Raw genomic sequence first — 13,031 nt, 5'->3', positions numbered from 1 at the left:
GCTCCTCTGTGCAGACAAGGGCTCCCAGCTCCAGGTAGGGCCCGGAGGACAGCTCTCAACCCCAAATAAAGCAGAGACCAGCCTGCTGCCCTGGCCAACCTAACTGCTGAGACTTCCTTTAGGAGAGCAGCCCAAAGAAGTTGGCTTTGTGCGGCCACAACTTCTCTTCTGTTGACCAATAACCTGTGAACTAAAGGAGAATCCAGATTGGAGACATGAAACAGATCCATTCTGGGTATATTTTTCTACCAGGGGCTTACGATGTCATCCACTCATTTCTCACTGTGTGCCTCCTTCAAATACCGCAGACGCTGAACCATCTTCATCACCACATCCCACAACTCTGTCTCAGGTCCTCCCCTCTGGAAGGAAGCCTCCGGATTACTGATGCCACTCCCACCCCCTCATACCGATCTACCTCACCTTCTCCTCCCTGCACCCCGCCCTCTGAAAGCCGCTCCCACCCAGGGAGCCCAGTGGTGACAGAGGCTGATGATAATGCTGACATGAAGTCTTTTGGTGTCCTCCCCCACCCAGAACCCCACATCTTACTCCAAGTACAGTCAGAACCCACAGGGACATGGCCCTTTTCTACCCAGAATCATGAACCCCCCATGCCCTAGTTCACAGCCCTTCCAAAAGAGGTGACCAAGACCAGAGCCAACTCACAATCATCAGGGAAGTGGATTGCTGTCAACAGAAACCATTGGACAGGAATATAGATAGTGATGACCGCCACCTGCCCCCCCACACACACCAAGCCTCCTTCCTTAGGGGGCCCGAGCGATACCTCTCTCATTCCCAGTTTACTGCCTGCATTTCTGGCTCCCCTCCTATGCCTCAGGCCTCCTGCGCATGAACCGTGCCACAGCTCCTACGATGTGAGGGGCAACTGACCTGCTGTCGCACCAGCCCTCCCAATGGCCTTGACCTATGCCACTATCTTGCTTTGAAGTCCAAATAAGAAGTCACTCATAGCTCTTGGCTTCAGTTTGCTCCCAGACTAGCATGTAGGCAGAGCAGTTTTGTTCAATAAAGTCACAAGCTGCTGTGGTTTCTCTCCCAAATTGTAGAGATTATAAAACAGGGAGAGGCTTAGAAGATTCAAAGGAGAAAATACATGGTGCCTGTCGTCAAGATGTGACTACAAGACCCCAAAACCCTGGTGGAGTGTAAGCCACTTCCTGCTTTTGTCTACACCAGATTACCTGCCAGGTCACTTGAGAATGTGAGCATCTACTGGGAGTCTGCAGGCTTTAGGCACCAGCCACACTGTTGACACCGGGAGCCCAACAAACATGGACTCACGCCTTCTTTGGAGCTGTGGGCAGCAATAGGGATTTAAGCAAACACAATATGTGAAATTATGGAAATATGGGGAGAGAAGGGATTGGCCTCCAAAACTGACAGCAAGGCTTCGTTAGCCAGCAGCGAGTGTTGACCGTGTACTTTTTATTATTGTTCTTGGACAAACCCACAATTCACACACCCCTCTTTCCAAGCTCGTCTTGACTAATGTGGAAATATCTCTTTCTTCTGTGGCTCTAGAGAATGTGAGCCATATCCTAGAGGGCTCTAGAAGGGTTAGCCTGCACTCCACAAAGCAATAACTATTGCCTCGCATGTACCCCAAGCATGGTGACCTCACCACATGTTACCATGACAGGATCGGAGTTCTTAAGGATACACTCTTCAAGACTGAAGCTTCGTTTCTGAGGAAGGGCAACTAGTCTTGGCTGATCATGGGGCCCGAGTGCTCTTGCATGAGAAAATTTCCCTAAATCTAAACCTTTGTCCACTCCCCAGGGTGACATCTGCAACAGGCTTAAGAATTGCGGGTCCCTTGCTACTTTAGCTGCTTCAAAGAGGTGCGGGATAACAGGTCCATAAGCTGCCACCCCACACCCCACGGCACACCCAGGCTGGCTCCTGTCGCTGGCCCGCCCCCATGCCTGGCCTGGCCCCATCACACCCACTGTTCTCCCTGCTGCGTGTCACACTTTCTGAAGGCCACATGAAGTGATCTCAGATGGCAGTGGGCGTGGCGTGTGGCTGGAGTGATCACACACACTGTTTCATGCTCTAGGATAGCGGAATGGCCCTCAAGATACAAAGTCACAGGCACATCCTTCATCCCGTTAAGATTCTCATCCTCTCCTGCCTCAGAATTCTTTCAGATTTCTTATTTCAAGGCAGATACATTATTTTGAGCTGCTGTGTAGACACCAAAATATATTTTCTGTAATCACCAGTATTTCTCAAAAGGCCTCCTGTAATTACTATACATGTGAATTTTTCTTTATAAAGTATATATAAATTATTTTTAATACATCAACTTTAGTAGAAATTTGTACCAACACAGTAACTGTATGTGGCATTTGAAATAAGTTTATGTTTACTTTGATGTATTGCACAGTATTGAACACACCGTGTAATTGCAGTACCACTTGATATGAAGACAATTCACAAATTATCGTAAAGTATTGTCATTGTAAATGCTCTTTTTCTGAGGATTTTACAATAAAATTTGAGAAAAGTGAACTTCGGTTCCTGCCAGTCTGTGTGCAGTTGGTAAAGTGAGAAAGGATTAAGGCAGGACCACGCAGGTGCTTCTTCTCATTCTCCATCATCCTGCAGGTTCTCAAAGGGCAAAGGGAAGTGGCCTCTCCTCTCGCCTGCTCCAAAGAGCTGTGGACAAAGGCAAGCATCTGACCCTAGAACTCCCTTCCCTCATGTTTAAGTTTCAGCTCCCAACATGTACAACCAACATCTGGTTCAAAACTTCTCTTCACCTATCCTGGTCGATGCTTACAATTCACCACACTCTAACTAGCACCAGCTCTAACCGACGCATAACTCCAGTGACTCTGTATTCTTGTCAGGGCAGACCATCCAGCTAAGTTGCAGAATGTATAAAGTGCTCAGTAATCACCAGGTTACCAGTGTGGCACACCTACTATGTGTGAGCACCGTGCAGGGTGTGGGGGATAGAGGGCTGCACGAAGCAGACACAATCCTTGACCTTGGTGAGCTTCATGTCCATGGCACCAAGACTATTAGTGCAGATTCTCCAAAGAAATGGAACCAATAGAGTGTGTGCCTGTGTGTGTGTGTGCATGTGCATGTGCATGTGCGTTAAGTGGGGAGAAGAGGGAGATTTTAAGGAATTAGTTCATGCAATTAGGGACGACAGCAAGTCCAAAGTCTATAGGGTAGGCTGATAGCTGGAGATCCAGGAAAGGGTTGTAGTTTGAGTCCAAAGGCAATTTGTTAGCTAAATTCTTCCAAGGAGGTCAGTCTTTTTTTCTTAAGCCCTTCCACTGATTAGATGAGGCCCACCCACACCATGGAGGGTATCTGCTTTATTCCAAGTTTACTGATTTAAATGGTAATCTCACTGACAAAAACTCCTTTCACAGAAGTACCTAGAAGAGCGTTTAACCAAATATCTCTCTAGGCACCATGATCCAGCCAAGTTGGCACTAAAATTAATCATCACAATGACATAAACAAGATGCGGCTCCTCCTCTTTCTTGGAGGAATGCTCTGTTATGTGCCAGGTGCTGCAATGAACACTTAATAAGAACAAGTTTGAAACCTTACTGTTGGGACGCCTGGGGTCTTAGCAGTTGAGCGTCTGCCTTTGACTCAGGGCATGATCCTGGGGTCCTGGGATCAAGTCCCACATCGGGCTCCCTGCATGGAGCCTGCTTCTCCCTCTGCCTATGTCTCTGCCTCTCTCTCTGTGTCTCTCATAAATAAATAAAATCTTTAAAAAAATAAAAATTAAATTAAAAAAAATAAACTTGGGGACTCCTGGGTGGCTCAGTGGTTGAATGTCTGCCTTTGGCCCAGCACGTGATCCTGGAGTCCCAGGATCGAGTTCTGCATCAGGCTCCCTGTGCGGAGCCTGCTTCTCCCTCTGCATGTGTCTCTGCCTCTCTCTCTCTGTGTGTGTCTCGTGTGTCTCTCACAAATAAATAAATAAAATCTTTAAAAAATAAAAATAAATAAACCTTACCATTATCCAAGCAAGGTAGCTGTTGGTGTGATCTCCAATTCAGAGGAGAAAATGAAAGCTCAGAGCAACACAGCCAGATTCAAATTCAAGTCTACATGGCCAAGACACGTGCTCTTAACCATGAAACCTGCCACCTGCAGTACCCACACGACACAAGTCAGAGGCGCAGCTCTAGCCTCACTACCCCACACACTGCCTAGAGGCACAGCCCACGTGTGGGAGGGATCTTGCTCTGCTTTAACTACCTCCTCAGGAAAGCCAACTGCCCAGAATAGCCCTCAAGATTTGGGGTTCAAGCAAGAGGAAATGCCCATGATTAAAAGCCCAAAACTCTGGGTAGAGAGCAGACAGCAGTCGTCAGCTTCTCGCTGCCCACAGAGGCCAGGCTTATCACCACGCACACTCTGGTTATGTCCTTTCTGCTTTCCAGCCCCAGGCCAGCCGGCGGTGGGGGCGGGGGGTGGCCAAAGTGCAGCCCGCAACAGGACCCACCGCAGACAGGTAGCAGAACTTTCCATCCTATACTGTGATCCAGCCACTCCCTCCGGAGCAGGCTGTAAGGAGGCCACTCAGAGATACATATCTCTGTACACGACGTGTGCACCCACCCCACGCAGCCCTGCTCGGGAGGCCTCGGGGGAGGACCAACTCCTCGGCTCTGCCCACAACCAGCACACCGGACGGCCTTCACCGTGTGGCCACTCTCTTGTTCAACCACCATTTTCCAAACACCATCTCTGAACCCATGGCCTGCCCACGTGGAGCCCATGGTCTGCAGGAACCAAATGGACCCAAGAAAAACCGCTGACACACAGAATCCACGGGATTGCTTGCATGGGACATGCAAGCAAGTGGACTTGGCGTGAAGTCCATCCATTTCTGGATGATGTGAAGTGGGAGTCACTGGGAAGGCCCAAGTGAGCAATAGCAACGTGAGGGCCTGCCTGCCAACAGAAACAACAAAAATAAAGGGCTGGCCCAGGAGAGAACAGCAAGAATGCTGGCAGCACAGGCAGGACAATCACATACGGGAGGCTCAGTGAAGGGGCAGCGTGGCCGGCACCATGTGGCTATGGGAGAGACAGCATCCTTTGCGCTCTGGAGACCATCTGCAGCCATGGCCCTGGATGCTGAGGCTGCCCATGCTACATGGAAGAAGCAAAGAGAGAAGCTGCCATACAGTGAATGTGCATCCAGGACCCAGATTCCTGAAGCTGGGATCACCCTACTCTGCTCAAGAGGAAGGTGTCCACAGGGCGTCACCAAGAGCCATCAGAGGAAAGAAAGAGAAAGCAGATCCCCCTAGAGGAGGCAGGCAGAGGTTGACATGGTCCGGATCCTGTCCTAGGAGCCCTGCGACTGTGAGGACCAGAGAGGAGCTCCTATCAGGGGATTCAGGGGCAGGAGACAAGTCAAATGAGGTGCCCAAATAAGCGGGGACTGCACGTAGTGAGACGGGGACATAGCCAGACAAGGATAGAGAATGGGCTTCTGGAGAAAGGGGAATATCCACACAGGAAACAGGGATCTGAGAAATAAGGCACAGGCAGGCCCCCGGGGGGCTGAGAGGAAAGATTGGGACAGGTTTGGGTCCAAATACCCCAATAGGCAGGGGCCGGTGGGTCATGAGAGAAAACTGGAGGGTAGCGAGCAGATGGCCCTGGAGCTGTAGTTCTTAGCCAGGCCTGGCTATGCCTGCATCTCAAAGTATTACCAAAGTTGGAAAAATTAAATGTTATTTTATGCAATAAATAGCACACTGTATTATTAAGTCCAGATGGTTAGCACCTTACGTGCACGAAGTTATCACCTTGTCTACCCAAAGAACATGAGCTTGCTTCCTCCGCTCCCCTTCTCCCCCGGCCACTGGCCCTCTCCTGAGCCAGAGCCTCACGCCCCCGTGAAACGCAGCCCGCAGACAAGAGGTGGCGGCGGCGGCGGCGGCGGCGGGGACGGTGCGGGGGCACGACCACAGGACCCACACCGCGGGCGGCGCGCAGACCGCGCGAGCCTCTGGCCATCCCGGGGCACAGGGGAGAGCCGGCCGCCCGGAAAGGCCCGGGGACCCTGCAAGGAGCCGCCGCCCCGTGCTCCGGTGCTCGCGGGGCCGCCTCTGAGGGCCCCCGGGCGCCTCCGCTCGCTCACGCCCAGCCGGGTGGCCACAGCGACCCTGTTCCAGGATCAGGACACCCGCGCTGCACACTCACATTTCCGTCAAAGAATGCTCGGGAGGGGCAGCAGCCCCCGGGCCCAGGCGGTCCCCACCGAATTCTGGGACCATAAGCAGACCTGGGTTGCTGGGGGGGTTCTATACATTTGTTTGTTGTTTTTATTTTCTAAAATCTCGACAGCAAGCTGAGCGCGCCCGTTCCGGATTAGGAGGAACAGGGAACGGGGACACCCACTCGGGGGCGCACAGGTGCGAGCAGGCGCAGCCTCCCAGGCCCCCTCGCCCGCGGGGCCTGCAAGACCCAGGAGGACCCCCGGGATGGAGACCTGTCTGCCAGGAGTGGCCGCTGACACAGGGCCGAGGGTGCCCGCTCCGTCCCACGCCTCGGGAGGAAGGAGATCGCAGAGGCGGTCAGGGTGGGAGGGTGGGAGACCTCGTGGTCTCCCTCCTCAAACCTGGGTCAGCTTCCCTCCCCGAGCACATGGCAGATCCGATGACCCCCAACAATTCTAGCATTAAAAATGCAGGAGAGAAAAAAAAATAAAATAAAATAATGCAGGAGAGCAAATGTGTTTAAAGAGAACACCTTCTTGGATAATGAGGAGGTGAGAAGAGAGAGAACCCACGAGGAGCAGGGCCGCGAGGCCACCAGCTTCCCCAGAGCTCGCATCTGTCCGGCCCAACTCCAGCTTTCCTTCCACAGCCTGGTGGGCACGTGGGCACTGACTCCAGCGGGAGCCTGGCGGGAGCCCACCTCCCACAGGGGCTGGGGCTTCAGAGGGCTACATCCTGGGCCAAGGGTGACCTAGAGGTCTACTGGCTGGTCTCTGCCCCAGCCCCAGGGAGCTGGGAGGAAAACTGCTTCAGCACAGGGGGGCTGGGGGCAGCAGTTGTGGGGGGACCCTGAGAACTGGTAATCACATCCACAGACCACACTCAAACCACCCATGTGACTCAAAAATCGTAAGGCTTGGGTGCCTGGGCAGCTCAGTTGGTTAAGCATCCAACTCTGGATTTCTGCTCAGGTCGTGATCGCAGGGTTGTGGGATCAAGTCCCAAGGCGGGCTCTGCACCCAGCTAGGAAGTCTGAGATTCTCTCTCTCTCTCCCTTTGCCCCTCCTTCCTTACTCTCTCTCTCTCTCTCTCTCCCTCAAACAAAAAATAAATAAATCTTTAAAGAAAACCTTAAGCCTCAAATGCAGTTTAAAAATGTCTCGGCAAAAAAATAAAAAGAAAAGTTTCAGCTATAGGGGGATCCCTGGATGGCTCAGAGGTTTAGCGCCTGCCTTAGGGCCAGGGCGTGGTCCTGGAGTTCTGGGATCGAGTCCCACATCAAGTTCCCTGTGTGGAGCCTGCTTCTCTCTCTGCCTGTGTCTCTGCCTCTCTCTGTGTGTGTCTCTCATGAATAAATAAATAAAATCTTTAAAAAAAAAAAAGTCTCAGCAATATACAAAACAGGAGACATCCCAAAAAGAAAATCATCATTTCAAGGTACTTGGGCACAGTGTACTGCTCATCCCTAGAAGGAGGAGGGTCATACTAAGAGCTAAAAGAAGTGCAAAAAAAAAAAAAAGAGAGAAGAGAGATAAAAGTGTTATTTCAAAAAATTTCATGAAAAATCCTATTAACTCAAATACATATTGGAAATATTGATATAAATTCACATTTAGGTCTTCAAATTCTCACTCTAGTCAAAAAGGACAAGCAACCAAAGTTCACCCAAGAAGAAATAGGCTACCTGTATAGCTCTAAATCTAGTGAAGAAAATTAATTCCCAAAGGGAAAACTTCCACAAAGACAACTCTAGGCCAGATGGTTTCAATTGGTACATTCTGCCAAATATTTACGAAATGGTACCAACTCTACAAAAATTATTCCAGAAAAATAGGGAAGAACATTTCCTAACTTATTCTATGAGGCAAGCATTATATATAGGTATCAAACTGGACAAGAAAACATTAGAAGGAAAACACACACACACACACACACACACACACACACACACAATTATCTCTCAAGAACAAGAACAAATCTCCTTAGCAACATTTTAACAATTCTAATCCAATAATATATTAATAGAATAATACATCTATCATGATCAAGTTGGATTTATTCTAAAATGTAAGATTGGATTAACATTTGAAAATCGATGTAATTTACCATATCAACAGAGTAAAAACAGAAAAAGCATGTGAACATATCAGTAGAAGCAGAAAAAGAACTTGATAAAATTCCACACCTAACCATGATTAAAACAATCAAAAAAAAAACCTCTCAGCAATCAAGTAACAGAAAGGAGCATCCTCAGCCTGAAAAAGGGAACCTTTTAAAAAACTTAGAGCTCGCAGCATATTTCATGGTGAAAGGCTAAGTGCCTTCTGTAATTGTTAATTTTACTGTTAACTTGTCTAGGCCAGAGTACCCAGGTATTTGTCAAACATTATCTTAGATGTTTCTGTGTTGTTAGTAAATTAACATTTAAATACTGAGTAAAACAGATTACCCTTCATAGTACAGGTGGGCCTCATCTAATCAGTTGAAAGCTTTATTTTTTTTTTTTAAAGATTTATTTATTTATTTATGATAGACATAGAGAGAGAGAGAGAAAGAGGCAGAGACACAGGAGGAGGGAGAAACAGGCTCCATGCACCGGGAGCCCAACGTGGGACTCGATCCCGGGACTCCAGGATCGCGCCTTGGGCCAAAGGCAGGCGCTAAACCGCTGCGCCACCCAGGGATCCCCCAGTTGAAAGCTTTAACAGAAAAAAAAAGAGGGACCTCCTTAGAAGGAGAGAGAAGTCTACCAGCAAATTGCCTTTGGACTCAAACTGCAGCACAGACTCTTCCTGGGTCTCCAGCCTGCCATCCTACCTGGCAGGTTTTCAACTTGCCAGCCTCCACAACCATGTGAACCCATTCCTTTAGATAGACAAAGCAGAGACAGACACCTACCCACATTCGTACATATATTTTCTTGGTTCTGTTTCTCTGGAGAGCCTTAATACACCTTTCCTTAAAACTGGTATACCAGTGACCAGTTTATTGTTTGCCACTGTTCTTTCCTCTGCATTGTGAAACTTGAGCGAACTCTAGAAACCCTTCTTCTGTGCTGGTTGCCTCAGGGTTATGCTTTATGTACAGAGAGCTCTGGGGGACAATAGGAGTCAGTAGTGTCAAGAAGGCACTGTCCTTTTGGAATCCATTTACACTTCTTTTTCCTTAAGCAGAGGACTGGTGTGGGCAAGACATGCTGGACTCATGTCAGCAGCCCTCACACACAAGCCCAGCTGCACTGGCAGGTATGCCCCAGGCCATATCCTCACCTGGATCATGGGCACCCTCAGCCCACACTCCTACATCTTAGCAGCCCCTTCTGCTACAGCTCCACACACCCTTTCAGGCAATTGTCTCCCCAACTAGCAAACCAATGGTGGCTCACTGCCTCTAGTAAGCATCTTCAACACTGGGAGGCCATGTGTCCCTAGAGTCTCCGTACCCTCCTTGAAATGATTTGAATGTTACCCTTCGTGGAGAGATGGGGTGTGACTTCCTAAGCCCCAGTTCTTTCACGGTCCATTCTTCTGCATGAGGGTATGAGCAACTTCTCTGCCATGGTATTTTGGGATTCCATAAAAATCCTCTTAAATCTCTTAGTAGCTAACCACTTGACATTAATTAAGGATTCTTTATATAAATTTCTGCTGTTTAAATGGTACAGATTCAGCCTCCTGACTGGACCCTGGATGATATGACAATGAGGCTACGTAACTGGGAATGTTCTCATCACTGAATTTTGACAAAGGTTCAAAAGTCATTCAACAGAGGAAAGACAGCCTCTTTCAACAAATGATTCTAGAATAATTGGACTTCTATAGGAGGAGGAGGAAGAAGAAGAGGAGGAGGAAAAAAGGAGAAGGAGAGGAGGAAGAAGGAAGAGGAGGAAGAGAGGAAGAAAAAGGAGAGAAAAGAGATGAAGAAGAAGGCAGGAGAAGGAAGGAGGAGGAGGAGAAGAACTACCTCAGCTTACACCTCACATCTTACAGAAAAATTAATTAGAAACAGATGATGGACTTAAATATTGAAGATAAAACTATAAAACTTTAAAAAAAAAAAACAACATAGACACTCATCAGGATCAGGGGTACCTTCAGGACTTTTTGATGCCAAAAACACGATCCATGAAGGGAAACATGATAAACTAGAACTCTTCAGAATAACAAACTTTTACTGTGTGAAACATACTATTAGAAGAATGAAAAGACAAGCTATAGACAGGGAGAAAACATGTGCAAACCACCCCTCCAACAAAACACTAGAATCTAGAATACACAAAGAACACTCAAAATCCATAGTAAATAAACTGGTAAGCAAATGCAATTGGAAAATGCAGAGAAAATGAATTCTAAAATCTAACACATTTTACCACAGAAGATATACAGATAGTAGACAAGCACATGAAAATATGGGCATCATTAGCCAAAAGGGAATTCAAAATGGAAACCACGATGAAACACCACAATACATTATGAGATTGCTTAAGTCCTACTCTGCTAAAGTAAAAGCTAGTGACAACCAAATGTTAGTGGGGATGCAGAAAAACTGGCTCACTCATACACTGCAGGGGGGATGTAAAATGGTACAGATACAACTGAGCAGTTTCACTTTTTAAAATCAGCATATGCTACCATTTGACCCAATAACTATACTCGTGGGCATTTCTCCCACAGAAATGAAGACTTATCTTCACACAAAAACCCACTTACAAACATTCATAACAGCTTTATTCAAAACAGCCCACAATTGGAAGTAGCTCAGATGTTCCTCAACAGGTGAACAATTCAACAAACTGTGGGACATCCATATTGGCAAACTCTACTCAGCAGTATAGATGAAAACACTACCGGCACATGCAACAATTCTAAATGAGTCTCCAGAGAATTATGCTGAGCACAAAAGTCAATACCGAGAGGTTGTCAACTGTCTATATGATTCTGTTCATGTAACCTTCCTGAAATGGCAAAATTACAAAAATGGAGAACATATGAACAGTCATCAGCGATTTAAAAAGCATACAAAGGTGGGAGGAAACTGGAAGTAGCTTTAAAAGGACAACGTGCAATCCTTGTGGTGATGGAAATACTGTGTCTTGATTGTATCAATGTCAGTCCCCTGGTTGTGATATTATACTGTGGTTTTTGCAATGGATCCCCTTTGGAGCAAGCTAGGGCAAGAAGAGTACACAGGACCTCACGGTAGGATTTCTCACAGCTCTAAGGGAAACTACCATTACCTCAACATCTTAAAAATTTCAAAACTTTGAGGCCCAGAAGGTGTCACTAATGAAAGCCAACAAACGTTTAGGGGAGACTGAACACCAATTTACACAAACACATCCAAAGAAGAGAAAGAAAGCAAAATAATTCTCAACTCATTTTGTGGTGCTAGGATAACTCTTTTCAGACCAAAACTCAACACGATCAAGTCAAGAGAGGGAAAATCATTAGCCTTGTTGACAATATAGATACCAAAATCCTAAACAAAATATCAGCAAACTGAATCCAGCAGCTTCGAAAAAGAATAATGCATTATGACCCCATTGGATTAATCCTAGAAATGTAAAGCTGATTCAACATTAGGAAAAATGATTGACGTGATTTACTACACTATCAGATTAAAGGAGGAAAAATATGAGCATTTTAAGGGATGCAGTAAGAGCATTGAAAAAAAAATCTAAATTCATTCACATTCATGGTTTCCTCTTTGCAAAGTAGAAACTTTCTCAAATGACATGATAACCTACAGAACACATTCTTCATGGTAAGACATTGAAAATGTTCCTCTTCAGCATTTTCCATTCTGATCCTAAGCGTTTCAGGATCTGTGGACTTCAGTGCTGATATGGCCAAGTCCAGAAACAACACCATGCACAACCGCTCATGAAAATGGCCCAGAAATGCCATCAAGAAACCCCAGTCACAAAGATATGAATCTCTTAAGGAGGTAGACCCCACATTTCTGAGGAACATACATTTTTCCAAGAACCATGATAAAAAGAGGAGCCTGGTAAGATGCAGGCCAACAACAGCAAGGCCATGAGTGCATGTGCTGAGGCTGTCAAAAGCCTCATCAAGCTCAAGGAGGTCAAGCCCAAGATCTCAAAGGCTTGCAGCCACAAGCTCAATCAACTTGCCTACATTTATTATGCCAAGCTCAGGAAATGTGCTCATGCCTGCATTGCCAAGGGTCTCAGACTCTGCGGGCTAAAGGCTAAGGCCAAGGCCAAGGCTCAAATTCTAGCTCCAGCCCCTTCCCTGGTGCAGCTCAAGCTCCCAGAGTTTCCCAGGCCCCCACAAAGCCTCCAGTGTAGAAGCTTCTATCTGCCAATATGAGGACTGGTATGACCCCTGGTCTTCTGTCTGCATGAGGCTAGTGTTCTCCTGTGCTACTTGTACAAATAAACCTGTAGCAGGAAAAAAGAAAAGAAGAAAAGAAAAGAGAAAAGAAGAGAAACAACAAGATATCCTGGATATCCTTCCATATAATAAATAAGACAAAGATCTCACTATTGCCACTTCAATTCAGTACTGTACACTGTAGTCCTAGCCAGATTAATAGGATAAGAAATTAAATAGATGGTATAAGGATCTGAAAGAAATAAAGAAGATTATACCATCATGTAGGGAGAAAATTTAAATGAATATGTTAAGATACATTATTAAAATTTATGAGGGTTTAATAAAGTTACTGGATTAAAAAAATTATACAAGATCAATTATATTTCTACATACCAGCACAAACAGTAAAAAATAGTTATTTTTTGAAAGATACCACTTACAATTG

The 13,031-nt window shown here is 46.7% G+C and overlaps 1 pseudogene; it reads left to right on the top strand.

Moving 5' to 3' along the window:
• The first annotated feature begins 12,089 nt into the window (after positions 1-12,089).
• Positions 12,090-12,558, top strand: LOC119874011 (annotated as a pseudogene).
• The last annotated feature ends 473 nt before the right edge of the window (positions 12,559-13,031 follow it).

This window comes from Canis lupus, chromosome 11, assembly GCF_011100685.1.
Source record: "Canis lupus familiaris isolate Mischka breed German Shepherd chromosome 11, alternate assembly UU_Cfam_GSD_1.0, whole genome shotgun sequence".
Taxonomy (NCBI): Eukaryota; Metazoa; Chordata; class Mammalia; order Carnivora; family Canidae; genus Canis; species Canis lupus.
The sequence above is the reverse complement of the archived record's forward strand: the minus strand, read 5'-3'. Positions and strand labels throughout refer to the sequence as shown.